The sequence below is a fragment of the Mustelus asterias genome, chromosome 28 (genome assembly GCF_964213995.1).
Source record: "Mustelus asterias chromosome 28, sMusAst1.hap1.1, whole genome shotgun sequence".
Lineage (NCBI taxonomy): Eukaryota > Metazoa > Chordata > Chondrichthyes > Carcharhiniformes > Triakidae > Mustelus > Mustelus asterias.
In genome coordinates this window covers 24,927,397-24,936,328 of record NC_135828.1, presented here as the reverse complement: position 1 = coordinate 24,936,328, position 8,932 = coordinate 24,927,397, and the positions used below count along the sequence as shown (strand labels likewise).

General features: G+C 46.8%; 1 pseudogene; it reads right to left on the bottom strand.

Annotated features, from left to right (window-relative positions):
* Positions 1–5,712: 5,712 nt before the first annotated feature.
* LOC144480367 (U2 spliceosomal RNA) lies at positions 5,713–5,932 on the bottom strand (annotated as a pseudogene).
* Positions 5,933–8,932: the final 3,000 nt, after the last annotated feature.

Below are 8,932 nucleotides of genomic sequence, written 5' to 3'. Positions count from 1 at the left end.
ATTGATGTGGAGATGCCGGCGTTGGACTGGGGTAAACACAGTAAGAAGTTTAACAACACCAGGTTAAAGTCCAACAGGTTTATTTGGTAGCAAAAGCCACACAAGCTTTCGGAGCTCTTAGCCCCTTCTTCAGGTGAGTGGGAATTCTGTTCACAAACAGAGCTTATAAAGACACAGACTCAATTTACATGAATGAGTCTGTGTCTTTATAAGCTCTGTTTGTGAACAGAATTCCCACTCACCTGAAGAAGGGGCTAAGAGCTCCGAAAGCTTGTGTGGCTTTTGCTACCAAATAAACCTGTTGGACTTTAACCTGGTGTTGTTAAACTTCTTACTGTGTTCTGAAAGATTGACAGCAAGTTCAGCAAATCACAGAATTGATGAAACTCCACCTCTCCCGCGCTCCATGACATTGGTGGTTTATTACCAAAGCTACGATCACCCAGCGATACCCGTGTTGGAGCTGTCAGTGCAATTTGACCTTTTTTGTTCAAAAGGCCCAGATTTTCACCGCGAACCTCTCCGGTTTGGTGAAAAACGCTGGAAAATCCCTCCTCCAAACACCGCATGTGCCACTTTCTCAGGGGGCGCGACTAGGACTGGGGGTGGGGAAGGGGGTGTCGCACATGCCTGAATTCTGGAAGTTGACCATTTTCATCATCAACTTCCTCTGCCAAAGTGGAATTTTGGCAGGCCAGGTGTGCGAACCATGGAGTGCGGAGATTAGAATGGGCCCAAACATGGCAGATTCACTTGGATAGCCAGGGTATCCCTTTGGATGAGGCCCCAGGACACCTTTGGGAGAGATAAGGCAACCATTCAGATTGTTCAAAAGGGAACAGCCACGCTTTGTTTGTGTTGAGAATTGACCTTCTATACTTAATGATTGACAGCCAATTCAGCAATTCATTAACTTATGCACAAACTTGCTGGAGCTGTGTGTGTGTGTCAGTGTGATCTTCCAGTCCTGCCAATGGGATCTTCCAGTGCTGCTGGTGGTATTTTCCAGTCACATCGCAACTGTCCAGTTGTCACAAACTGTCTGGCTGTTACAGAACTATTGAGGAACCATCCAGCCATTGAGGAACTCTCCAGCTTAGCTCTCAGGGAACAGCCCAGCTGTCACAGAATTGTCAACACTGTCAAGGAAGTGTCTAAGGTTACTCAGTTAGTTGGCCTACAGGGGATAAGAGTAAAGGGTGGTGACTTGGGGACATGAGATTACATGGAGGGGGGTTTGGAGATGTGTTGGCATGGGTTGGAATGGGTGGGACAGAGGGAGTTTGTGGGTGGGCTGATTTTTATTTGAATATTTTCTTGCATTTATTTGAAGACCGCGCCGTACACAGAGGCAGACCTTCAGACCAACCCACCTGCTTGCAGTCTCTGTTCCAGGGTGACTCACCCTGACCCAACTGTTTGAAACTAACCCCCACCCACACCCCCCCACCCCCTCCCCCACCCGCTCTCCACGCACCCCCGACAAAGCTAGTCAAAAATCTGACCTGTGAGTGGACATTTTGAAAGGTCAAGTTCACAGTAATTGGAAATCACCCCATTAGGCATACCTGACTCTGGAGGGGAAAAAATCTAGATACTTCAAAGGTTTCCAGTCTCTGATGTGTACTGGAACTGAACTCCTGCAAATACAATTAGATAGAAAGATTCCGCAGTTAGAGAACACCTTTCACATCCCCAGGAGTGTTTTTTGAAATTGCACGCATGGTTAGACTACAAGCAAACGCAGTGGCTAATTTACACACTGCTAGCATTGAACCAGAATTGAGGATATTTAACCACACCATCGGGCTTGCCACTTTCAGTTGTGGCATTAACATTAGCCAGGAGATTGAGAGAGATGCACTGAACTGGACAGCACAGTGGCAGAATTGTTAGCACTGCTGCTTCACAGTGCCAGGGACCCGGGTTTGAATCCCAGTTTGGGTCACTGTCTGTGCGGAGTCTGTACGTTCTCCTCATGTCCTCCGGATGCTCCTGTTTCCTCCCACAGTCTGAAAGACGTGCTGGTTAGGGTGCATTGGCCATGCTAATTTTTCCCTCAGTGTACCCGAACAGGCGCTGGAGTGTGGCGACGAGGAGATTTTCACAGTAACTTCATTGCAATGTCAATGTAAATCTATTTGTGACACTAATAAATAAACTTTAAAACTTTAACCTCAGTCTTGACACGTGTTGGAATGAGGCGAGAATTATGAATCATTTGGCATCAGATTTACTGATAATTTCTGCTTTTCTTTCCCAACACAATTCATTTGGGTGTGACACAGTGGTTAGCTCTGCCGCCTCACAGCGCCAGGGACCCGGGTTCGATTCCCAGCTTGGGTCACTGTCTGTGCGGAGTCTGCACATTCTCCCCGTGTCTGCGTGGGTTTCCTCCGGGTGCTCCGGTTTCTTCCCACTGTCCAAAGATGTGCGGGTTAGGTGGATTGGCCATGCTAAATTGCCGTTTAGTGTCAGGGGGATTAGCTAGGATAAATGCATGGGGTTATGGGGATAGGGCCTGGGTGGGATTGTGGTCGGTGCAGACTCGATGGGCCGAATGGCCTCTTTCTGCACTGTAGGGATTCTATGATTCTATGAAATTTGTTCACAAAGAGATCAAGGAATTTCAAACGCTAATTCACGCAGAGCAAATTGAGTTTCCATAACCGTTTGTAGTCACCTCAAATTTGTCCAATTTGCAGCCAGCTCACCCAAAACGGAAAGTCTACAATGTGCCCCGTGCCCTTTCAGAAGGACGGGGGGGGGGGGCTATAAAACATTAACATTTAAAATACTGCAGAGAACTTTCCTGTCCCGCCCACCATGGGAACTGTAGCGGGCAGGGGGCTGGGGGGGTGGGGGGGAGGTGTGCGGGGTGGGGGGGGGCGGACCATGCAAAGGTCCTTTGACTTTGGGTAGGATGTCCCGATTTTGGGGTGAGAGCAGCCATTAAGAGAAAATCCCACCCATTAAGAGTGAGGGTGGGGCGGGTGGGATCTTCTGGCCATTTACACCAGTCCCGTAGCAGTGAATGGATGGAGATTTGGCTGAGCGCCAAATTCTCCGTCCTCCCCTCTCTACCCACAACCCCCTCACCCCCACCCGAGAGATTAACACGGGGAGAACGGAGGAGAAAGCCAATGGAGAACATAACTGTAAAATATTCTTTGCTTTTTATTGAAAGCTCCCAACCTGTAATTGTTTATCTACACAACAGCTGGAATACTGTGTGCAGTTTTGGTTCCCTTATTTGCAGAAGGATATATTGGCCTTGGAGGGAGTGCAGAGAAGGTTCACCAGGTTGATACCAGAGATGAGGCGTGTTGATTATGAGGAGAGACTGAGCAGATTGGGTTTGTACTCGTTGGAATTTAGAAGGCTGAGGGGGGATCTTATAGAGACCTATAAGATAATGAAGGGGCTGGATAGGGTAGAGGTGGAGAGATTCTTTCCACTTAGAAAGGAAGCTAGAACTAGAGGGCACAGCCTCAAAATAAAGGGGGGTCAGTTTAGGACAGAGTTGAGGAGGAACTTCTTCTTTCAGAGGGTGGTGAATCTCTGGAATTCTCTGCCCACTGAAGTGGTGGAGGCTACCTCGTTGAATATGTTTAAATCACGGATAGATGGATTCCTGATCGGTAAGGGAATTAGGGGTTATGGGGATCAGGCGGGTAAGTGGAACTGATCCACTTCAGATCAGCCATGATCTTATTGAATGGCGGGGCAGGCTCGAGGGGCTAGATGGCCTACTCCTGCTCCTATTTCTTATGTTCTTAACAGCCAATTCCGGGGGACTGTAATCCTTTAATCAATTTCTGACTTTAAACAATTGCACTTTTTAAAATTCATTGAATGTGAACATCCCTAATTGTCCTTGAACATAGGTCAGTTGAGAGTTAACTACATGTAGGCCAGACCAGGTAAGAACAGCAGATTTCCCTCCCGAAAGGACATTAATGAACCAGATTAGACTTTTCACTCCAGGATTTTTTTTATTGAATTCAATTCAATTGAATTGAAATTCAAATTTCACCATCTGCCGTAGCAGGATTCGAACCCAGGTCCCCAGAGCATTACCCTAGGTATCTAGACTGCTAAGCTAGTGACAATGCCACTGTGCCACTGCCTCCCCTATCATACTGCACTTTTCATGGCTTCAGGACATCTCAAAGGGTTTGGCAACCATAAGACCATAAGACATAGGAGCGGAAGTAAGGCCATTCGGCCCATCGAGTCCACTCCACCATTCAATCATGGTTGATTTCAACTCCATTTACCCGCTCTCTCCCCATAGCCCTTAATTCCTCGAGAAATCAAGAATTTATCAATTTCTGTCTTGAAGACGCTCAACGTCTCGGCCTCCACAGCCTTCTGTGGCAATGAATTCCACAGACCTACCACTCTCTGGCTGAAGAAATTTCTCCTCATCTCTGTTCTAAAGTGACTCCCTTTTATTCTAAGGCTGTGCCCCCGCGTCCTAGTCTCCCCTGCTAATGGAAACAACTTCCCTCCGTCCATCCTATCTAAGCCGTTCATTATCTTGTAAGTTTCTATTAGATCTCCCCTCAACCTCCTAAACTCCAATGAATATAATCCCACGATCCTCAGACGTTCATCGTATGTCAGGCCTACCATTCCCGGGATCATCCGTGTGAATCTCCGCTGGACCCGCTCCAGTGCCAGTATGTCCTTCCTGAGGTGTGGGGCCCAAAATTGCTCACAGTACTCCAAATGGGGCCTAACCAGTGCTTTATAAAGCCTCAGAAGTACATCCCTGCTTTTGTATTCCAAGCCTCTTGAGATAAATGACAACATTACATTTGTTGTGTTTGATGTGTTTTTGAAATGTCGTCACTGTTATAACCTGGGGGACAAAGCTACCAATGTGCGTATAACCGGTGCAATGCAACAATGAACAGATAATCCTTTGTTGCGTGTTGTTTGAGGGATAAATTATTCTGTGGACATCCAAACAGGGCATTGTCTATACTGTATTCTGGGAACTTCCCTTGGCTGTTGTGACAGAGTAAGAAGTTTAACAACACCAGGTTAAAGTCCAACAGGTTTATTTGGTAGCAAAAGCCACACAAGCTTTCGGAGCTCCAAGCCCCTTCTTCAGGTGAGTGGAACCGGCACTCACCTGAAGAAGGGGCTTGGAGCTCCGAAAGCTTGTGTGGCTTTTGCTACCAAATAAACCTGTTGGACTTTAACCTGGTGTTGTTAAACTTCTTACTGTGTTTACCCCAGTCCAACGCCGACATCTGCACATCATGACTGTTGTGACAGAGTCAGTGGTGGAATCGGACTGGAGACGCCACATTCTAGTGTTGCATCTCTACCATACGTGGCCTCTCCTGAAGCATTATCTGAGGTGCTTACTGCTGTCAGTCCTTGAGAACTAGAGAATGCAATGCAAGAAATAGAAGCAGGAGTAGGCCATTCGGCCCTTCAAGCCTGCCCCGCCATTCTATACGATCATGCCTGATCTATGCCGGCCTCAACTCCTTTTCTGTGCCACTTCCCCATCACCCTCTATTCCTCAATCTATCAAATATTTACCCACCTCCACTTTAAATACTTCTATTTTTTTTTAAATACTTTTCCAATTCAATCAAATCAAATCCAATTCAGAGTCTCAACAAGTTGAGACATTTCAGATCCAGGCTGACAAGACAGGGCGAGCGACCAAATTCACCCTGTCCTGGGCCTGATCTACATGAGCCAAGCTGATTGGAGAAGGGGGAGGTTCCTCCTCCAAGACTTGAGCTCATTTGCATCTCAGCCAAAAGGCCGAGATGCCGCTTTTAAAAATTGCTTCAGATGAAACATATGAAGCCTCAATGCAACCCAATGACCTCAACCAAGTGCGGCCGACCATGGGCTGCCGACCATACTACACTTGATCTTAGCCAAAAGGCCGAGAAGCGATCTTTAAATACTTCTAATGATCCAGCCTCCATCACCCTTTGGGGCAGAGAATTCCAGAGATTCACCACCCTCTGCGAGAAGAAATTTACACATGCCCTTTAACTTGTAGCTGTGTCTCCTTGTTCAAGATTCTCCTATTCATGAAAACATCTCACCATCTACCCTGTTAAGCCCCCTCAGGATCTTTTGTTTGAATAAGGTCACCCCTCACTCTTCTAAACTCCAAGGAATACAAGGCCAGACTATTTAGTCTTTCTTGATAGGACAACCCTCTCATTCCAGGAATTAGCCTGGTGAATCTCCTTTGGACTGCCTCCAATGTTACTATATCCTTTTTAAGGTAAAGGGATCAAACCTGTACACAGTGTTCCAGGTGAAGCCTCACCAACACCCTGTATAATTGCAACCAAACCTCCCTATTTTTAAACTGCAGCCCCTTTGCAATAAAGGCCAAAATGTTGTTTGACTTCTTAACTACGTGTTGGATCTGCCTGCTAGCTTTTTGTGATTCATGCACTAGGGCACCCAGATCCCTCTGTACTTCACTCAGCTGCAGTCTCTCTCCATTTAGATAATAATCTGTCTTTTGCTTCCTCCTACCAAAGTGCATGACCTCACACTTCCTCACATTAAACTCCGTTTGCCAGGTTTTTAGCCAGTCACCCAATCTATCGACATCTTATTGCAAAATCACAATATCCTCATCACAACAGAGAGAAGGTGATAATCACTTGTCACCAGTAAACAGTGCGTAAACGAGAGGCCAGGGACATGTCTCTATTCCATTCAGTCAGTTCCTCCTTGAATTGAGATTGGTCTCATATGTTTGTGATGCCTTGAGCAGTTGAATGTCCTGCCAACACATAAAGATCAGGGACTAGAGGATTATGGGTGAGGGGTTGGAGGCAATGGCCTAGTGGTATTATCGCTAGATTATTAATCCAGAAACTCAGCTAATGTTCTGGGGACCCGGGTTCAAATCCCGCCACGGCAGATGGTGGAATTTGAATTCAATAAAAAAAATATGTGGAATTAAGAATCTACTGATGACCATGAAACCATTGGCGATTGTCATAGAAACCCATCTGGTTCATTAATGTCCTTTAGGGAAGGAAATCTGCCGTCCTCACCTGGTCTGGCCTACATGTGACTCAAGAGCCACAGCAATGTGGTTGACTCTCAACTGCCCCTTTTAACAGGAGCAACTAAGGATGGGCAATGAATGCTGGCCAGCCAGCGATACCCATGTCCCATGAATGAATAAAAAAAGTATTATGGGTGAGATTGTGGAGGATTATGGGTGAGGTAGAGGAAGATGATGGGTGAGGTACTGGAGGATTATGGGCGAGGTAGAGGAAGATGATGGGTGAGGTAGTGGAAGATTATGGGTGAGGTAGTGGAGGATGATGGGTGAGATAGTGGAGGGGATGGGTGAGGTGCTGGAGGATGATTGATGAATTGGTGAAGGCTGATGGGTGAGGTAGTGGAGGATGATTGATGAATTGGTGAAGGCTGATGGGTGAGGTAGTGGAGGATGATTGATGAATTGGTGAAGGCTGATGGGTGAGGTAGTGGAGGATGATTGATGAGGTAGTGGAGGATAATGGGTGAGGTACTGGAGGATGATGGGTGAGGTTCTGGAGGATGAGGGGTGAGGTAGTGGAGGATGATGGGTGAGGTACTGGAGGCTGATGGGTGAGGTAGTGGAGGAGATGGGTGAGGTAGTGGAGGATGAAGGATGAGGTAGTGGAGGATAATGGATGAGGCAGTGGAGGAAATGGGTGAGGTAGTGGAGGACGATGGATGAATTGGTGAAGGCTGATGGGTGAGGTAGTGGAGGATGATGGGTGAGGTACTGGGGAATGATGGGTGAGATACTGGAGGATAATGGGTGAGGCACTGGAGGATGATGGGTGAGGCACTAGAGGATTATGGGTGAGGTAGTGGAGGATGATGGGTGAGGTACTGGGGAATGATGGGTGAGATACTGGAGGATGATGGGTGAGGCACTGGAGGATGATGGGTGAGGCACTAGAGGATTATGGGTGAGGTACTGGAGAATGGTGGATGAGTTAGTGGAGGATGATGTGTGAGGTAATGGAGGATGATGAGTGAGGTACTGGAGGATGATGGGTGAGGTAGTGGAGCATGATGGATGAGGTATTGGAGGATGATGGGTGAGGTAGTGGAGGATGATGAGTGAGGTACTGGAGGATGATGGGTGAGGTAGTGGAGGATTATGGGTGAGGTAGTGGAGGATGATGAGTGAGGTACTGGAGGATGATGGGTAAGGTACTGGAGGATTGTGAGTGAGGTATTGGGGGATAATGGGTGAGGAAGTGAAGGATGATGGGTGAGGTTCTGGAGGATTATGGGTGAGGTAGTGGAGGATTATGGGTGAGGTAGTGGAGGATTATGGGTGAGGTAGTGGATTTCGCTCCGAGCAATAACTCGCACCTTCTGGAGAGGAGGGGAAGCCAGTGTAGGAAAATTGTCCTAAAATAGCAATTTGATTGTAAATGGATCGCTGATGTGTGAGACTTGATCACTTCACAAAGGCATTTTTCTGGTATAAGTGATATTGCAGGTACATTATTGAATCTCTAGTGATTAAAGAGACTGACATTTTATCCTATGAAGTACATTTCGGAGAATCAGTAAATCAATGTTTAATTGACTAGAGCTCATGATTAAATGGTTACTACTCCCATTTATAACGGCTGCACTCTTTAACATCTGACCTTTACACAGCCACATTCGTACTTTCAATGGACATTGTGTTTTCTTTAGCAAATCTTCCACCCTTATCGGGGGGGGGGGGTAAATTTAGCCACTGTTCTGTCCAAAGGTATGGTGGCTGTGCTATCTTATCTCACCCTGTATAGGGCTTTGGCTAGGATCAGTGAATTTACCCTACTGGGTCCTAGAAGTTAAATATCAGGGTAAATCCTGGGTTCTACTGGGTGGGGTTTTATAACCTCGCTCGTCCCAAAACTGTAAC